This window comes from Mangifera indica, unplaced genomic scaffold (assembly GCF_011075055.1).
Source record: "Mangifera indica cultivar Alphonso unplaced genomic scaffold, CATAS_Mindica_2.1 Un_0008, whole genome shotgun sequence".
NCBI lineage: Eukaryota > Viridiplantae > Streptophyta > Magnoliopsida > Sapindales > Anacardiaceae > Mangifera > Mangifera indica.
The window spans coordinates 201,058-219,583 of NW_025401100.1; the positions used below are offsets into that span (position 1 = coordinate 201,058).

The 18,526-nt window shown below is 37.6% G+C and overlaps 1 non-coding gene and 1 pseudogene across 1 annotated transcript; one reads left to right on the top strand and one right to left on the bottom strand.

Annotated features, from left to right (window-relative positions):
- The first annotated feature begins 234 nt into the window (after positions 1-234).
- On the top strand, positions 235-341 carry LOC123205574. Its single transcript, XR_006499866.1, has one exon. It is a non-coding gene; the product is annotated as a small nucleolar RNA R71 (small nucleolar RNA).
- A 6,661-nt stretch (positions 342-7,002) lies between these two features.
- On the bottom strand, positions 7,003-18,104 carry LOC123205559 (annotated as a pseudogene).
- Positions 18,105-18,526: the final 422 nt, after the last annotated feature.

The following is an 18,526-nucleotide window of genomic DNA, read 5'->3' on the forward strand; positions in this document are numbered from 1 at the left end:
GTTAGATCATCAAGTCGTCTTTCAAGAGAAGATACATTTACCTCATTGAAGCGCCGAGACGAATGGTCTAATCTATTTCCAAATTGTTGTGAATTTGATGCCATATTTGCAATTAAATTCCGGGCTGCTTCAGGTGTTTTGTCAGCCAATGCTCCACCACTTGCCGCATCAATCATATTTCTCTCATTCGATAGAAGTCCTTCATAGAAATATTGAATAAGCAGCTGGTCACTAATTTGGTGATGTGGACAGCTCGCACAGAGTTTTTTAAAGCGCTCCCAATATTCGTATAAAGACTCTCCACTTTGCTGCCTAATGCCACAAATTTCTTTCCTTATGCTGGCTGCTCTTGATGCTGGAAAAAATTTCTGCAAAAACAATCTTTTCATCTCATGCCAAGTAGTGATACTTCCAGCGGGTAGATAATATAACCAATCTTGCACATCATCTTTCAAAGAAAACGGAAAAGCCCTCATCTTGATTTGTTCTTCGGTTACTCCATTCGGTTTCATTCCGGTGCACACCACATGAAATTCTTTTAAATGTTTATGAGGATCTTCACCTGCAGAGCCACGAAAAATAGGTAAAAAATGAATTAGTCCAGATTTTAATTCGAAGGTAGTATTAACATCTAAATTCGGAAAAGTAATGCAGTGTGGTTGTTGATTTAAATTTGGAGCAGCAAGCTCTCTTAAAGTCTGATTTTCAGCCATATTTTCCTCTGTTTCGCAAGCAGATCTGTGTGCTTGCAGTCTCCTTTTCGCTTCTTTTCTCAGCCCTTTTGCAGTCTTTTCAATTTCTGGATCAAACTGTAAACTAGCTTGTTTCAAAGATCGCGTAACGAACATACAAATTAAAAACTCCCCGGCAACGGCGCCAAAATTTGGTACGTGCTGTCGTTGACACCCAAATTAAATCCTAAATTCCTGTAACAAAAATGTAGTAAAGGAAAGTAGGGATCGATCCCTCGAAGAGCCTTGATTAGTACGTCGTTACAAATAATCGAAACAAAGAAATAAAAAGGGGGGTTTTGAACTGAATGCAAATTATAATGGAAAACAATAAATAAAAATTCAAAAAAAGTAATCTAAAAGGAATAAATTGATTTAACAAACCTTAGTCTTCGGTCACATCCACCATTGGAACTACGATCGATCATCGAAACAAAATATCAAATTAATTAATTGAATATTCGTTGTGGTATTAAATTTACCTGTCATTCCTTACGATTAGTTAACCAAAAACATGTATTCTAATTAACCCTTATTGATTAATAATTCGAATACGATCTCGAATTTAATTAAACAATAGCATTACGAATTAGAAAGACCAACGAAGCAAGACAACACAAACGTACGACGTTGCATTTAATCCAGTTGATTATTTTCCTAGGATTTAAAGTTTCTAACGCAGCAAACGATAAACCTAGTTGCCACTTCGATTAGGTGGATTGAACAATTACGGATTCAGCACCTAAACTAGCAATAGATTATATTAATTGATAAACTAATTGCGCATCTTAGAAATCAACCAACACAATCATGAAAAATAATTCAGAAAGATAACCAATACTCAAATAATTAAAAGATGCATTAAAGAACAAAAATAAATCTCACAATCATTGTAGTTCCATGGTTTCAGATCCCTTCAACCAAGATAAATTACTCAGCCACTGTAGAACATGTTTTGCTCTCTAATTCTCTAAGTACAATGGTTGATAATTCTCAAATAAAAAAATAAGAATATATATATATATTATCTTCCGACTAAAAATCTGGAAATTGAATCCTAATCCAATCAAGCAAAGTTATACATATCTTCCCAAAAAGAAAGGAAAAGATATGTATCTTTAATATATATCCTTCTTCCTAAAATCTCCTTCCTTATCTAGCTCAATTAATCCTCTTTTCTAGCTGGTGATTATCCCTTTCCTTGGAAGCAAATCTTAATTTTTTATGGACTCTTGTAACAGATCTGGACGTTCAGATCTGCTTTCTGGATTCTGCTCTCATCTTTCACGTGCCCACGCCTAGTCTGCATTACGAAATTTCCAGTTTAATATATCTGTTGCAGTTTTTCCTCTTTTTGGCCCTATTTAGTCCAAAATTGCTCAAAGCTTCCTAAAAGCAAAAAGATAAGTAATTCTATTAGAATGAATCAAATTTCCACACAACACAAGGGAATTATAAATCAAAATAGTAACAATTAATGACCTTATCAATGCTTCAGTGCAAGCAACAAGAATCTCACAGGTAACATCCCCAAAAGCTTAAAAAACTGCACAGGCTTGGTAAGACTCCGTTTTAAAGTCAACCAACTCACTGGAGGTTTAGTGGCAGAGTTTGGCATTTATCCAAAGCTGAGCTTCATAGACATAAGTCATAACAAATTTCATGGTGAAATATCATCTAAATGGGGAAGTTGTCCAAATTTAAGTTCCTTACTTGTGGCAAGGAACAATATCACTGGAACTATACCACCAGAGATTGGAAATGTAACTCAGCTACAATCACTTGATCTTTCTTCCAACAATTTAGTTGAGAAGATTCCAAAGACATTGAGAAAGTTGACTACTCTTATTAAGGTCAACTTAAGTGACAATCAACTTTTCGATGTCATACCTCCAGAAATTGGGCTACTGACTAATCTTGAGTCTTTGGACCTGTTCTCAAATAGAGTAAGACAGGCAAAACCAAAAAATCTAGGAAACTTAGTTCAACTGCACTACCTGAATTTGAGCAACGACAAATTTAACCAAGAAATTCCAGTTCAGGTCGAGAAGTTAATTCACTTGTCTTAGTTAGATTTGAGTCATAATTCTCTCAGAGGAGAGATACCACCGCGAATGAGCCATCTAGAAAGCCTAGAACGACTAAATCTCTCCTACAATTCTCCAAATAGTTTTGAGGAAATGAGGGGTCTATTGTATGTTGACATATCCGACAATCAGTTGAAGGGCCTTATTCATGAGAGCAAAGCATTTCAAGATGTTGCTATGTTACAAGGGAACAACGGATTGTGCGATAATGTTCAAGGATTCCCACCAAGGGACTTGTTTGAGGACAGGTCCAAAGACTCAAGATTAGTCAGTAGGCCAATTTCTGGAGGTATGACATTGAAAAATTGATTGTCATTGAAGTTGACCTTAATAAGAGTAGTCAACTTTCCCAATGTCTTTGAAATCTTCCCAACTAAATTGTTGGAAGAAAGATCAAGTGAATGTAGTTGAGCTACAATTCCAATCTCTGGTGTATGCTTCCAATGATATTGTTTCGTGCCCCACGAGTAAGAAACTTAAATTTGGACAACTTCCCCATTTAGATGATATTTAACCATGGAATTTGTTATGGCTTATGTCTATGAAACTTAGCTTTGGATAGATATCGAACTTTGTCGCTAAATCTCCAATGAGTTGGTTAACTTCAAGATGGACTCTTACCAAGCTTGTGCAGTTTTAAGCCTTTGGGGATGTTACCTGTGAGATTATTGTTGCTTGCAGTGAAGTATACAAGTGAACCACCTTGACAAATGTTGGGTAGAGGACCAGTAAACTGGTTTGTGTCTAGTTGCAGTATTGACAATTTCATGAGATTTGTCATTTCTTGAGGAATGGATCTAGAAAGTTGGTTTTGGTGAAGATATAATATTTCTAAATTAATCAAATTGCCAAATGAAGGGGGAGGCGAACCATTTAATTGGTTTACACTCAACTTTAGATCTGTCAGAGATTTCAAGTTTCCAAGCTCTTTAGGAATGAGACTAGAAAGCTGATTTCCATAGAGATGAAAGTAGGTAAGGTTCGTGAGACCACCCAATGATACTAGAATAGAACCAGAAAGATTGTTTGAATAAAGGCTTAGATGTTCAAGACACTTTAAATTTCCTAATTCTTCAAGAATGGGACCAGAAAGTTGATTGTCAAGGGCGTGCAACATAGTAAGCTTTGTAAAATTTCCAAAACTGGAAGGAATGAGGCCTGTAAGATGGTTGGTATTCAAGTAAAGTTCGATTAAATTGGTTAGACTTCCCATTTCTATAGGAATAGAACTTGAAAGCAAATTATTGTGGAGATATAACTTAACCAGGTTGCTCAGATTACCAAGAGAAGTAGAAATTTGACCATCTAGATTGTTGCCATACAAGGCAAGCTCATTAAGAGATGGGCATTGACCAATTTCAGATGGAATTGTGCCATTCAATTGGTTTTCGTCAAGGTGTAGGTTCTGAAGATTTGTTAGGAGACTAATCTCAGGTGGGATTTTTCCAGAGAAATGATTAAAGGATAGATCAAGATAAATGAGCTTTGACAAGTTATCAATCTGAGCTGGAATAACACCAGAGAGTGAATTTACTGCAAGATCAACATATTTAAGACAAGGGAAAGAGAAGACTGAAAACTCATACAATGTACCATTTAAAACCGAAACTGGTAAGGTTTATTTTGGTGACACTTCCAGCTAAATTGCATGAAATTCCAGGCCAAGAACATGGGGTTGTGAGTGGCGTAGAGCTGGTGGCATTAGGAGAAACCAGAGTCCACGAAGTTAACTGAGATTTTGTTTGATTTTAAAAGCTAGGTTTCCATTTTAGGAGAGCATTTCCCTCTTCAGTAGAAGAGGCAGAAGCAACAACACCCACGAACCGGACAAGGAGGAGAAGGGTAAGTAGTTTTTTAAAGCTTAATTTTCCCATGTCTGTTTCTTTGTTGATATTGTGCTGATAATATACAAATTCCCTCTTATTTATAGCCAGCAAGCTAGTAGAGTCAGGCTAATTTGCCCATGTCTGTTTCTATCTTTCCTGAAGATAGGAAATTATACAGATATAATTCCTATTGCTATTTTATTCCTATTTCAAAATAAATGTTTACCCTTTTGCATCATAGGCCAATTTTATTGCTTCATGGTATTTTTTTTAATCATTCTTAACCTTGGACAGTAATTTAATCCAAGAAGTGGTTGCTTTTAAAGTTATTTTGGTCTCTGCACCATGGCTTTATCTGATTCTATGACTCAGAAACTCTTATCATTCTGTAGCAGAAATTATGTTGTTCAATATATTATAAAGCTGAAGATCCCTTCTGTCACTGCCAACTTACTTGCTTAGTTTAAAGGCCGCTATGTTCACCTATCAAAGCAAAAATTTAGCAGTCATGTTGTGGAAAAATGCCTCAAGCATTTTGGAGAGAGTCGATCACAAATTGTCCATGAATTGCTGTTTGTGCCTCATTTTGAACAGTTGCTGCAAGATCCATTTGCCAATTATGTCATTCTGACAGTTACCAAGGTTTGGAGCACAACATCCTTTTAGCAACTTCTCTGATGTCTTCTAAACTTTTGATAGAACCTTACTCCTTAATTTCTATCTTCAGGGTCCCCTTCATGCTGCACTGCTTGAAGCTGCTCCACCCCACTCTTTCTTACAAACTAGTCCATATTTTTAGCGGATTCTCTGGAAATCTGTCAAAGAAGTGATGTAAATTCGGGTGTGGTGGCAAGTGTTGTTGCTCTCCCAAACTTACTAACCTGTTCACTGTTCAGAAGTTTTACTATTTCTTGCGGCACTGGATGTAGAACAGCCTTCAAAATTTGAAGTGGGTCCTCAAGAGAACCTTTGAAACTTAGTACCTACGGCTGATCTCTCCATGATTTTGAAGAACGTAAACTGGAAGTTTTTGCTGCTGGTTGTTTATTTTGCTTATGCAACTTGTATGTACTGTTCTGTTGTCTTCTGGGTGTTGTTGTTGTCCTGTTGATATGAACTGTTACTGTATAATGTTTCACCCTTTTTACGTTTTAATCTGGGTAAATGCCATGCGGTTGTTTAGTTCCTCATAAATTCTGAGATGATTTTCTTAAGGGATGACAAAGGACACTTTCAAAGAATATAAAAATGATATAGAAAGATTATACTCTAACTGGGACCCATGTCCTAAAATTATGACTGCTCTCCGCCACTTATTGCTGTTCCATTCTCATGAAGATGTTTGTTTGCTTATGGCGGAGGTATTTTTCCTGGAAAATACTCTATGCAAGTGGCCATGCTCTGCTATGACTTTTCCATACCAGTTACGGGCCCAACATGTGATTGAACATTGGAAGAATGAGGTGGAAGTTGGAACCATGCATGTCTTCCAATACAACCAAACAGTGAATGTAATATTTTTCTTCAGTCCATCTCTCTGGTTGAATTTGATAGAGATGGATATCGATTTTGAAGATGACAAATGAGTTTATCATTTACTCCCGCTTCTGCGTTGACTGTCATTATCCGACGAATTTTCATGAAACAGTTTTCATTACGTTGTTTCAATTTTATTTTATTTGTTACCATTTTGATTATAAAAACTCCAACCAGCTTGTTAAATATAATTTCAAAAAAAAACTATACATAATTTTATATACAAATAACGATGTGTCATAATGCGATTAAGTGTTATTATTTTTAATTTTTAACTATCCAATCATATGGTGATACGTCGTTATTTATGTATAACGTTGTATATATAACATTATTCTTTGAAAATTCATTTTGGAGATGTGATTGAAACTATAGTTTGTCAAATCTATTAAATATATTTTTATTTGATTTGATTCTAATCAGATTTGATTTTTTATTTAGTCTTATTTTGATATGTTATTTGTTATTATTCTATTTCATAGAATTAGAATTTTAGTTTAATTATTTATTATTTTTTTATTTTATAGAATTAAAATTTCAGTTTAGTTATTTATTTATTTTTATTTCATAAATTTAGGATTTCATTTTAAATTACATTATAAAACTATATATTATACTATGTTTCGTAAATAATATTTATTCAGTTTCTAATTAATTCAAAATTCTATGTAATCGTGGTTTCTACAAACTTTATGATTTGATGTTTCGTAAATAATATTAATTTAGTTTCTAATAAATTCAAAATTCTATGTAGTCGTGGTTTCTACAAACTTTATGATTTGAATTCAATGCTATAAATAAATAATATAACTCCATGTTTATTTGTAAGCATTTGTTCCTTGGGAAGAAATATATAAATACCTTATAAACTAGGCAACACTTACCGTGTGGAAGCTGTTGCTTTTGCCTAACATTTCCTCTACATGATCCTGAACTTTTACAGCACAATTTATTTGTCCGGATTTAACACTGTAAAGGGCTCTAGAACTGATCTAACATCTGAGAAATCTTGTGCATGGATGGCCTAGATTGTGGATTGACATGTAAGCAAGCAGTTGCTAGCTTTACAATGGTCATCACTTGTTCCTCAACTTCAGGAGGAGGAAGTGGAAGTCGGTGGTCCAGAATATCTTTCAGCATGCTCTCACTTGTTAAATGAGACAATAGAGAAGCGATTATATCGCCTGGATGCTTTCCTTTAATCACTTCCACTGCTAACACTCCAAAGCTATAGACATCACATTTTTCTGTAACTTTCATTGTATAAGCGAGCTCTGAAAAAAATACAGTCTAAATCATCATTATGCAAATGTTATGTCATATATTAAAATTAGGCATGCAATTCAGGATGAGCTATAGTACCTGGTGCAATGTATCCATATGTGCCAGCAAGTTCGGTCCAATTGGATGAGTCTGATACAGACCTGGAGAGCAAGCAGTTCCCAATCCAGCAGAGCAATGGTACCCAGGGAGCAGCTTCAGTTATCAACAATCTCAGGAGCCCAGTCACACACCAAAACAAGAAAACAATAAGCAATGAAACAGTGAAATGCAATTATCTCATGTAACAGAACAATCAGATCTCTATTGTATTCATTACACAGAATTCCTTTTCATAAATAGAAGAGTCCAAAAGCATTACAATAGATTTTCTTACACAAAAGAATGGAGAGTTCCCTGTGCATTACAATCAAAATTTGCAGAATTTACATTGAGATAACTGTTCATACAAAATGACAGTCTTCCACAATACCCTCACCAACTCAACTGTTCTTCCTCCTTACAGCTATTCGAGAGGTTGTACTCTCCCCCTTCTATCTTCCTTTCATCCTCCAAAAAGTTGCCCATCTTTCCCTCCTCCAAGTCTATATCTACTCTCCCTTTTCTCTGCCTCCTGTCTCCCACTCATGGTCTGCCACCTCATCATTTGCATTTCCCAGGATCAAATCATTCCTGTTGCATTGATTTGAAAAACTCTCAAGGCCTGCTGTTTTGTTCTTTGCCTTTCCCGTTTGACTGCTATTTGCTGCTCTTCCTCTTTTGCTTTTCTTTTTGACATAAACCTTCACCCTGACATTGCCCCTCCCATCAAGAGGCACCTTGTCCTCAAGGTGCAAATTAGGGAAATGAAGTTTGAGGTTATCATATAGCTCCCATGAATTTTCGCAGTTCGGCAGTCCTCGCCATTTGATTAGTAATTCCAAATCGCCTTGCTCAGAATATCTATAATCCAACACTATTTCTGGTTAAGCCTGCAGCTCCAATTCCTCACTGAGACACTCTGGTAAGGGCTGATGAATCACAGCAGAACCCAAATGCTTTTTCAGCTGAGAGATGTGAAAAACAGGATGTATTTTTGCACCCACCGGCAGTCTCAGTTTATAGGCTACAGTGCCTATTTTTTGAATCACTTCGAATGGTCCGTAAAAGCAGGGACTGAGCTTCTCATTGGGGCGGGAGGCCAATGAACGAAACCGATATGGCTATAGTTTAAGGAACACCCATTCACCAACTTGAAGTTCCATGTCCCTCCTGTGTTTGTTGGCAGTCTTCCTCATTCTTTCTTGGGCCATGTGTAAGTTGGTTTTTAATTCATCCAAAATTAGATTCCTCTCCTTGATCATGACATTCACAGCTTCCATTCTTGATTCTTCTTCCACCCACTTCAAAAGAGGGGAAGGATCTCTGCCATAGACTGCTTTAAAAGGAGTCATACCGATCGAGCTGTGAAAGGACGTATTATACCAATATTCCGCCCATGCTAGCCACTTGGGCCAATTTTTGGGCTGCCTTGAAGAGAAACAACGAAGATACGTCTCTAAACAACGATTCACGACCTCGGTTTGGCCGTCTGTTTGTGGGTGGTAGGCGGTACTGTATTTCAAACTGGTTCAGGCAGCCTTGAAAATTTCTGTCCAAAATTTACTCAGAAAAATGCGATCTCGATCCGAAACAATTGTCTTCGGAAATCCATGGAGGCGAACCACCTCCCGTATGAATACCTCCGCTACATCCTTGGCATTATACGGGTGTCGTAGGGGGATGAAATGCCCGTATTTCGTTAGCCTATCCACAATCACTATAATTACACTCATCCCTTTAACCTTCGGAAGACCCTCAATAAAATCCATAGACAAGTCTTCCCATGTCTCAGCTGGGATGGGTAATGGCTGTAACAAACCTGCTGGCGACATAGCTTCATATTTCATCCTTTGACAGACATCACATTTGGCCACGAATTCCTTGACATCCCTCTGCATTCCTTCCCAATATACGACTGAATTGAGTCTTTTATAGGTTTTAAAAAATCCAGCATGACCCCCATAAGATGAAGAGTGAAATTCAGTGATGAATGAGGGAATAAACCTGGAATTTTTAGGCACCACCAATCTGCCTTTATACAGCAGCTTCCCTCCTCTTAAAGAGTAGCCAACGTGTGAGTTAGGATTTAACAACAGATCATGAATAATACCTTGGAGTTTTTCGTCCCCTTCTACTTCATGCTGTAAGTTGTCAGCTCCCTCCATTTGAACCACCGTTACCACCGTCATTTCTGAAACAAACCTTGGGTTTCTTGACAAGGCATCGGCAGCCTTGTTCTCGCATCCAGGATGATATAGAATTTCAAAATCAAATCCTAACATTTTCACCAGCCACTTTTGCTGCTCATGTCCTGTGATCTTTTGCTCCGTCAGGAATCTTAGGCTCTTTTGGTTTGTTCAAATTTTGAAGTGTCTCCCGAGAAGGTAGTGCCGCCATTTCTGAAAAGCCAAGACTATTGCCATTAATTCTTTCTCATACACCGATTTGCCACGATTTCGTAACGAGAGGCTTTGCTTAAGTATGCAATGGGTCGGCCTTCTTGTATTAGGACAGCTCCCAGCCCTGCTCCGGATGCATCCATCTCGATTATAAACTGTTTGGAAAAATCTGGGGTTGCCAAAACAGGGACAGTAGTCATTGTAACCTTGAGTGCTTCGAAGGCCTGTTGTGCTTCGGTTCCCCACTGGAAGGCATTTTTCTTCAACAAATTTGTTAAGGGTTTGGTGATCCGTCCGTACCCTTTTACGAATCTGTGATAATAACCCGTTAATCCTAAAAAACCTCTCAGATCTCTCAAGTCACGTGGAACAGGCCATAACTCTATATCTTTTATTTTTTTGGGATCAGCTACAACCCCCTCTTTGGAGACAATATGCCCTAGGTATTCTATCCGGTTCTGCCCAAACATACACTTCTTTCTGTTTACCACCAGCCCGTGATCTTGCAGCAGCTGTAAAATGATCTTTAATTGCTTTAGATGTTCCTATATACCCTTGCTGTAAACCAATATGTCGTCAAAGAAAACGAGGACAAATCTTCAGAGATGCGGTTTGAAGATCTCGTTCATTAGGCTTTGGAAGGTGGCTGGGGCGTTTGTTAGCCCAAACGGTATGACCATAAATTCGTAATGCCCTTCGTGAGTTCGAAAGGCCGTTTTCTCGACGTCTTCTTCTCGAACTCTTATCTGGTGATATCCCGACTTCAAGTCCAACTTACTGAACACCTTAGCCCCTCCTAATTCGTCCAATAGCTCATCGATGGTGGGAATCGAGAATTTGTCTGGAATGGTTATGTGATTAAGCGCTCGGTAGTCGACGCAGAATCGCCATCCCCCATCCTTTTTTCAGACTAGAATCACCAGGCTGGAGAAAGGACTCATACTCGGTCGTATAACCCCTGCGGCTAGCATTTCTTTCACTATTTTCTCGATCTCATTCTTTTGATAATATGGGTAGCGGTAGGGTCGTAGGTTCGGAGGTTGGGACCCCGGCAATAATCGAATAGCATGGTCGTGGCTCCTCTGTGGTGGTAGCCCCTATGGTTCTTTAAAAAGAGCTCTGAATTCCCATAACAATTTGGTAACCTCTGGACTTTCAGCCATTTCCACTGTGCCTTCCTGTTCTGTCAATGTAGCCAACTCAACCCAAAACCCATGCCCCCTGTCGCTGATTAGCTTACAGATAGTCTTCAGAGAGGTCTCCAATTTAACAAGAGAAGAATTCCCTATCAATTCTACCCTCCTGCCTTCCCACCAAAATTTCATATGAAGGTCATTCCAATTAATTTTGACCTCCCCCAATTTCTTCAACCATTCAACCCCCAGAATAACATCTATCCCTCCTAGTAGGAAGGGAAGGAAATTCAGTTGCATTGAAAGTTTCGACAGCGTCAGCTCCACTCCTTCACATCGCCCCACTCTCTGAACCTTCCTGTCATCACCCAATACTACAGAGTATTTTGCTGCTTGAACCTCCAGACCCAATTCGCGCACCAGTGTTTCAGAAAGAAAATTATGAGTGGCTCCACTGTCCACCAAAATCACTACCTCTCTGCCTTTGACTTTCCCTAATAATTTCATAGTTCGAGGCGAATCAATTTCTACCACCGAGCTACTATTCAAATTCGCTTCCTCTTCCGATAGCTCCTCTGAAGGTTCATCTTCAGCTGTCTCACCCCCGTCTACTTCCCCATCTTCTCCCGCTATCATGACTCTTAGTTGACGGAATCGACAACGATGACCAGACATAAATTTCTCATCACAGCGAAAGCAAAGTCCCTTCTCTACTCTGGATTTGAATTCTTCATTTGATAGTCACAAAAAATTGCTAGATCTAGGAAAGGAAGAAGTCGCCCCTGTCAAACGCACATGAGAGCTTGAGTGAGCTGAAGGCGGGTTGGCTTTGTTATAAGAGGGTGGGCAGCTTTCATTTAGAGATCGGGTCGGACCAGCAGGTGGGTTCAGAGTTGGGCTAACTGGTTTTTGGGTGTTGGGCTGATGATAATTGGTTTGGGTTGGGGCTAAGCTGAAGGAGACACTGGGCCTGGAAATTGCAATTGGTGGGTAAGGGTTGGGTGAGTTTGAGATTGGGTCGGGTTGGGAGGAATAAGTGGGTCGGGTCATCTGTGCCTAGTTTCTGCGGCTGCTTCTTCCTAAACGCAGCATATATTTTTCATGAATGATGCAATTCTTCTTCTCCACTTGCCTTGCCCACGTCATCATTTCTATCAACGTCCGAGGGTTAAACATCTTCACTTCTGATCGAACTTCCTCCAGAAGGCCATTCATAAAGATAACCTTCATGGTGTCCTCTGTAAGATTACTGACAGTTGCGAAGAGCAGTTCAAATCTGCTGCGATACTCCTGTACTGATCCTGTTTGCTGCAGAGCAAAGAGTTCTTCTTCTGTCGTACGTTCACCGGGAGGTGGAAACCGTTCCAATACTTCTTGCTTAAACGTCTCCCAACCAGTAAACGGGTGATGTTTCTCACGCCACTGTAGCCAGTGTAAAACATCCCCTTCCATACTAATTTCAGCTGCCGTCAATTTCTCTCGCTCCGTTAATCCATTGATCTAGAAGTAGCGCTCAACCTTGGATATCCAATCCAACGCTTCGTCGCCACCAAAGAGCGGCAACTCTAATCACCTGTATTGGAAATCTCTTCTGTTACCTCCCCTCATCACTCTTTCTTCTCTTTCTAGCTCATTTATTTCCCCTTCCCCGACCTTCCCTCCTCAGTCTTTTCAAAAGAAGGTATCGTCGACTCTCTTGGTAGAGAAGCACTCGTCGAAGCTGGGTTGGTCTCCATCGGTGCCTTCCCTTTGTTGTGACTCTCTCGTGAAAGAGTTGCTTCTCTCAGTTCCCTCAAGAATTCCTTGATGGTTTCCATATTGGATTCCATCTTTTCCATCTTGATGTTACTGTCTCTCAGCTCCGATCGAATGACCTTCATCTCTTCCTGTACTACTGTTAATTCTGATTCGATTCCATCCACTCTGGACTCCATCCGAGTCATGCTCTGATACCAATATGATACAGACCTGGAGAGCAAGCAGTTCTCAATCCAGCAGAGCAATGGTACCCAGGGAGCAGCTTCAGTTATCAACAATCTCAGGAGCCCAGTCACACACCAAAACAAGAAAACAATAAGCAATGAAACAGTGAAATGCAATTATCTCATGTAACAGAACAATCAGATCTCTATTGTATTCATTACACATAATTCCTTTTCATAAATGGAAGAGTCCAAAAGCATTACAATAGATTTTCTTACACAAAAGAATGGAGAGTTCCCTGTGCATTACAATCAAAATTTGCAGAATTTACATTGAGAGAACTGTTCATACAAAATGACAGTCTTCCATAATACCCTCACCAACTCAACTGCTCTTCCTCCTTACAGCTATTCGAGAGGTTGTACTCTCCCCCTTCTATCTTCCTTTCATCCTCCAAAAAGTTGCTTATCTTTCCCTCCTCCAAGTCTATATCTACTCTCCCTTTTCTCTACCTCCTGTCTCCTACTCATGGTCTGCCACCTCATCATTTGCATTTCCCAGGATCAAATCATTCCTGTTGCATTGATTTGAAAAACTCTCAAAGCCTGCTGTTTTGTTCTTTGCTTTTCCCGTTTGACTGTTATTTGCTGCTCTTCCTCTTTTGCTTTTCTTTTTGACATAAACCTTCACCTTAACAGAGTCTCTCTTCAACAGCTTAGCAGTGCCAAAATCTGAAACATGAGCCACATATTCCTCATCTAGCAGAATGTTGTTGTTTGATATGTCTTGATGAACAATCAGAATAAAGCAATTATGATGCATGTAGGACAGCGCATGAGCCACATCCTTGACGATATTCACCCTTTTGAACCAATTCAATTCTTTAGTAGTTTCTTCTTTGCTCAAGATTGTGGCCAAACTATCCCTTTCAAGATACTCATAAACCAAAAAAGAGTGTTGCTGGTTTGAGCAAAAGCCGTTCAACTTTACAATGTTTCGGTGTCGTATCTCCGTTAAAGTCTTGATCTCATTCAAAAACTCCTTTTGATGTGTTATTTCAACATTTGGTAACGGGTGGGGTTTTTTAATAGCTACTATGCTACCTGATGGCAGCATGCCCCTTTTCCCAATACAGTACCTAGCATCAAAAGCTTTGGTTGAATCCATGATTTCTTTGTACAAAATTCTTCCATCAACAGTTGACACCGAGAAAAGCTCGCCATCGTCCTCACTGCTTTGTTCAGCTGATTTGTTTTTCCTTCTTTTCTGAAAGATTAAGTAAACCCCGACCGCCAGCAAAACAACTCTTCATCCACGTAATATAATTGAAAACACCAATTTTTTGACCTTTCCATTTCTACGTTTGTAAGTGACAGGAGATGTGCATGGTGGAAATCCTTGAACATTACCGCATAATCCCTTATTCCCTTGTAACATATCAGCATCTTGAAATGCTTTGTTCTTAGGAATAGGGCCCTTCAACTGATTGTAGGATACGTCACCATACAATAGGCCTCTCATTTCCTCAAAATTGTTCGGAATGGAACCAATAAGAGAATTGTGGGAGAGATTTAGCAGCTCTAGGCTTTGTAGATGGTTGATTTGCGATGGTATCTCTCCTCTGAGAGAATTATGACTCAAATCTAACTGAGACAAGTGAAATAACTTCTTGAGCTGAATTGGAATTTCTTGGCTAAATTTGTTGTTGCTCAAATTCAGGTTGTATAGCTTGACTAGGTTTCCAAGATCTTCCAGTATTGACTGGCTTAAGTTGTTTGAGGACAAGTCCAAAGACTCAAGATTAGTCAGTAGCCCAATTTTTGAGGTATAACACTAGAAAGTTGATTGCCACTGAAGTTGACCTTAGTAAGAAAAGTCAACTTTTCCAAAGTCTTTGGAATCTCCCCAACTAAACTGTTGGAAGAAAGATCAAGTGATTGTAACCGAGTTGCATTTCCAATCTCTGACGGTATGGTTCCAGCGATATTGTTCTTCGCCATGAGTAGGGTAGTTAAATTTGGACAACTTCCCCATTTAGATGATATTTCACCATGGAATTTGTTATGGCTTATGTCTATGAAGCTCAGTTTTGCATAGATACTGAACTCTGCAGCTAAATTTCCAGTGAGTTGGTTGAATTCAAGATGGACTCTTACCAAGCTTGTGCAATTTTTGAAGCTTTTGGGGATGTTTCCTATGAGATTATTATTGTTTGCAGAGAAGTTTGTAAGTGAACCACCTTGGCAAATGTTGGGTAGAGGACTAGTAAACTGGTTTGTGTCTAGTTGCAGTACTGACAATTTCATGAGATTTCCCATTTCTTGAGGAATGGATCCAGAAAGTTGGTTTTGGCGAAGATATAATATTTCTAAATTAATCAAATTGCCAAAAGAAGCAGGGAGTGAACCATTTAATTGGTTCACACTCAACTCTAGATCTATGAGAAATTTCAAGTTTCCAAGCTCTTCAGGGATGAGACCAGAAAGCTGATTTCCATAAAGATGAAGTAAGGTGAGGTTTGTCAGCCTACCCAATGATGCTGGAATAGAACCAGAAAGATTATTGGTGTGAAGGCTTAGACATTTGAGATACTTCAAATTTCCTAATTCTTCAGGAATGGAACCAGAAAGTTGATTGTCAAAGGCATGCAACACAATAGGCTTCGTAAGATTTCCAAAATTGGAAGGAATAAGGCCTGTAAGATGGTTGATATCCATGTAAAGTTCCATCAAATTGGTTAAATTTCCCATTTCTACAGGAATAGAACCTGAAAGCGAATTATTGAAGAGAAATAACCTCACCAGGTTGTTCAAATTACCAAGAGAAGCAGGAATTTGACCGTCTAGACTATTGCTATACAAGGCAAGCTCATTAAGAGATCGACACTGACCAATTTCAGGTGGAATTGTGCCATTCAGTTGGTTTTCATCAAGGCGTAGGATTTGAAGATTTGTTAGAAAACCAATTTCAGGTGGGATTTTTCCAGAGAAATGATTAAAGGATAAATTAAGATAAATGAGCTTTGATAGGTTACCAATCTGAGATGGAATAACACCAGAAAGTGAATTTATTCCGAGATCAACATATTTAAGATGAGGGAAAGAGGAGACTGAAAACTCATGTAGCGTACCATTTAAACCGAAACTGGTAAGGTTTATTTTGATGACACTTCTGGCTAAATTGCATGAAATTCCAAGCCAAGAACATGGGGTTGTGAGTGTCTTAGAGTTGATGGCATTAGGAGAAAGTAGAGTCCAAGAAGTTAACCGAGATTGTGTTTGGTTTGTAAAGCTAGCTTTCCATTTTAGGAGAGCATTTGCCTCTTCAGTAGAAAAGGTAGAAGCAACAACACACGAGAACTAGACAAGGAAGAGAGTGGTAAGTAGTTTTTTAGAGCTTAATTTGCCCATGTTTGTTTCTTTTTTTATGTTGTCCTGTTAATACACAAATTCCCTCCTATTTATAGCCGGCAACCCCGTAAAGTTTGGCGAACTCTCTATCCAATTTACACTGTGGAATTAATATTGAAGGCAAATCATTTTGTCGGAAGACTTTGACCTTTGGTCAATGCAGCTAATTTCCTTCTCTGGGACCATATATGTGGAATTCTCTGCAGTAGTTCAAACATTTGCGTATTTTTAAAACATTTGCGTTTAAAAACATTTGCGTGTTTTTAAAACTGGACTGAACCAATCAGTTTAATTAATTGAATTAGAAATTAGTTTTAAGTCTAGCTTGATTAGTATAAAAAAACAGTTTATTCATTGATTGGATTAAAACTGATTAAAATTAGATGAAATGATCAAAACCAAATAGAATTAGGTTTGACTAAAATTTAAAGCATTTTTTAAAAAATTAATTATTTTAAAATAATTTGATTATTTTTATTAGATTAGATGAATTTTTAAAGGTTTGTAAGAAAAAATAAGTTCAAAAATAAAATTAAAAAGAAGAAAAATATATTTCATATATATTAAAATGTCTTTTATAAACAATAACTTAGATAATTATTTTTTTGTATCATGAGATTGAGATATTTTTTTATTTTAATTATTTTATTGAAATAAAATAAATAATTGTTACTCTTTAAAAATAATATGATCTAATTTTCATAAGTATGAATACTCTAATTTATTTTATTTTTTATAAATTTTAAATAAAATATATTTATTATAATTTAATAATAAATTAAATCAATGAGCTTAAATTGATGACATAAGGATGCGTGGTTGGGTTTATGGGTATTTGAAAAGAGGCTCAGCATATATTTTAAATCTCATTTCTGGCAGAACTTAACCGTTTAAGACCTAATTGCAAGAAAGTAAACCATGTTCAAATTATTTAAAACTAGGTGCGGCCAAGTGAATTGTAAAACAACAATACCCATTTTAATTGAAAAAATAAATACAAATTTATGTATATTCTTATATGATTAAATATTATTTTATTATTTATTTAAAATCATTAAGTTATATAATAATATATATCAAATATGGATATACATAATTTTATTGATAATAAAAATAACTTAATTTTTGGGAAAAAAAATCTCAACAGTTAGCTTCTTGATTAACCATTTGGAACTTTTGTAGCTTAAAATCGTTACATATGCAAAAGCTGGTCTTTGATTGAAGATTCAATACTAAAAACTGAAATAAAAACAGTAACTATACAGCCTCTTTAATACAAATTATTACAGCGTAGACAGTCCAACCGACATTGTACATTCATGCAACACCTTTTTTATACTTATAATAAAAATATGCGTATTTATTTTTTATATATAATTGATGCATATAGATAATGTGCTTTGATCAGGCTGGAAAAAAATGGATTATTAACATAGAAATATAATGTTTTACATGATAAGCTTATTGTTTTGATGGTACTCCGTAATCCCTACATATAGCAATTGCTAGGACTAAGCTTGAATTCTAGCATTTGCATAATTCTCCTCGATTTTTTTTCAATACATTTTTTTCTGTTCTTTTTCATTACCTATATTATAAGACTCACCAAACTCACCAGTCACCAACCAATTAAACAAACCGGATCTCTTCTCTTGAATCTCTCTCTCACTCTTACCAGACTCACCAGTCACCACCATTTAACCAAATCTCACCTCTCCCCTCAATCAATTCCTCTCACTCTCACCTTTCTTCTCAATCGACTCTCTCTCACTCTTTCCTCTCTTCTCTCTTCTCGGCTCAACCTCTTCCCACGTTCGTATACTAGTCACCATCAGACTAGATCCCTTTATTTTTCTCAATCTGACTCCGACCTCTCTTCTCATTCGCAGGCGTAATTTATTGAATTTTATTTGGAAAATTGCAGTCCAACGTTTCCAAGGGTGCTGGAATTTGGAAGTTGCAATGGAAGACTTGATTAGTCTAAGGACGTACTAAAGGGGGCACGCAGCTTAGATCACGCTGACTTGGAAGAAAGCTACTCGACAATAGATGCTTGAATTGATAATCAATCTACCACTCAAATTCTTCTATAGCTGATGATCAAACTTACTTGAGCAAA